Genomic DNA, 2753 nt, shown 5'->3' on the forward strand with positions numbered 1-2753 from the left:
TTAACAATTCAAATAATGTGTTTTGCTTTTACTGGTTTTCATCAAAACCTTTAATTAAGTTAATCATTGGTCAACAATTCAAATAACGTGTTTTACCTTTGTTGGTATATATTAATCAGTTTCTTTCTCTCTCTCTTTCTTCCTTTCTTTTTTTTTTTCGGTATATATAAACTAATACATCATTATTCAGCTATATTTTTTTACAATTACTGTAGTACAATTATTAAATCACAATTAAGAATTATGTAGAATTTATTAAAATATTTTATAAATTCTATAGTTTTTTTAAAAATATTTATTTTTAAAATAAAAAAGGGATAATCCCATTACAGAAATGAGTCAATAATTAACATGTTATGAGGCAACATATTAACCATCAGACTTAAGTCATAAAAAATGGTAACAAATAACCCACCACTAATTTTTATAGTGTTAAATGATAAAATCTTGCATAATTATCTGTTTTCGTTGAATAAATATAAAATTATAATAAAAAGTTACAGATGAAATACTATTTTTAGCCCAAGGCTCTCAACAAATCAGAAATCAATATATACGCATCAGTATTCATCAACAAATCAGAAATGTTTGTATATATTACCAATCACTTAGGATGAGCCATGTCAAATCCCCCAATCGTGTACAGTTATCTCCACTTACTCTTTGAAGGTTGTTGAAGCATCTGTCCTTGAGGATCACTGAGCTGTCGAAATCAATAGGTGTGAGTATCTTTCTTGGTTCCTGCAACCAATCATGCTTCAGCTCTTCTAAACTCTTACAATCTGAGATTTCTAGCATATCGAGTTGCTTCATATCTGCTAAACACGAAATATTTAGAACATTTGAACCACTTAAAAAGTTAAGGCATAGATCTCGTATAACAGTAGGATCCTTTGTATAATATAATATATTGTCACCTCAATGATTATTTTTTAAAAAGAGATTTTTGTTTTACCAGTAAAATTTCAATTATCATCGAATAATTTTATATATCAAACAATATTTTGATGGAAGAAACAAACTAATCAAACAAATAAATTAAAAATTAATTTTATATTAAATTAAACTCACACATATGATGGGACTTAAACTTAAAATTTGAAGATATTGAAATAGAGGTTTCTCTTTATGGGGTGAGAATTGTTATCATTCTAAGTAGTATATTCCTCCATAAATTGAAAAATTTAGTAAAGGATGGATCTGGTCGTCGTTAATAAGGGATGAAGTATTATTCATATTATCATAACCTCAAACTCAAATTGGCAGTTGTTACCTGTTTTGACAAAAATTTCTTTATAACTACCCTACACTTTTTTTGCACTGTTCTTTGTTTTTTTATTTTTGAAAATTGATGCATTGTTATTTGTTAGATCTAAATTCTCTTTGAGAGAACCAGTAAGACAGTTTAGAAAGAAAAAAATTATTAAAATTTTAATATAATTAAATGTTATAATCTATCGAATTTATATCTAAAAATTCAAAAAAAATTAATTTTATTTATTAATGATGTGACTTGATTGATAATGTTAACTACGGTCAGTATATCAAATATAAATCTTTAAAAAAATATTATTTTTCTCACAAATTGCAATGTCGATATATTTTTTGAATAATTGAAGTTTCATTCATCCAAAAAGAAATAAGAAAAACATGCCACGATAAAAAAAATCCTGATTTACAATAGACAAACATCCCAAGTAGTATAGTAAAGTAACAACAATTGTAGAAACAAACAAAATAAAGAACAACTACTTTAAATATATACCACAATACAAATTAAAAAAAGGGGAGCAGCATGAACAAGTGCTCAAGCAAGTGTTGCATTACCAAAGAGTTTTATTAATTTGGGTTCAGATTTGATGCATTGTCAGTTTATAGCTCCTATACACTTTCAGTTCATCAAAATGTGCTATTTCATTAATAAGGTAAAATGAAAATTTTGAAACTTAAAATTAAATATTAAAAAGTTTATAATAACTAATTATACAAAAAATAAAAAAATTTTGCTTTTCTATATCTCTCAACTGTTTTTTTTTGTCGGTTTTTTTCCTTATCTCTCTCTAATTCTATCATCTTCTTCTTACATCAAAATTAAGTTTTGCAAAATTCTGCAACTTCAAGAGCCGTTATTAGATTATTTTCGTATTCTTCTTAAGCCCTAAAAGAGATTGGGAAAACATACTTTTAAAAAAAATTGAAGAAACAAGATTCAAATAAATAAATCTTATTAGCATAATTTTATTAACTCAACAATTTTCCTTCTAAGTAATAGGATTAAGCCAAAAATTGTTCTTTTCCTAGAAGCCATATCCCACCTCTCTTTGTCATGGTGTTGCAAAGGGAAATTCACTTTCACTTAAATACATTGATTTTGAAACCCTTGTAAAATGGTTAGTAACATTCCATCTAAAAATGACTCATCTTCATTTAAAATCTTGAAAATGTGGTGTTTAATTACAAATTAAAATAGTTATATAACATATCCTGAACAATCATTTTAGTTTAAATACCAGAAGGCATGTGATTTTGTTTAATATCTCAAGTTTAAACTTATTAGTATTTTAGATTTTAGTAAAATGGTTAAGTAACACCTCCAAAGAATTTTGGCTTTGATAGGAATTTGGAATTTTATGACTGCATTCAAAGAAAAAAAAAACTAATGCCCGTGAAAATAGAATAATTTTTTGCTTAATCTTGTTACTTAGAAACAAAATTGTTGACTTATAAAGTTCTGCTTATAAGATTTATTTATT

This window comes from Theobroma cacao, unplaced genomic scaffold (genome assembly GCF_053813885.1).
Source record: "Theobroma cacao isolate CCN51 unplaced genomic scaffold, ASM5381388v1 tig011, whole genome shotgun sequence".
Classification (NCBI taxonomy): Eukaryota; Viridiplantae; Streptophyta; class Magnoliopsida; order Malvales; family Malvaceae; genus Theobroma; species Theobroma cacao.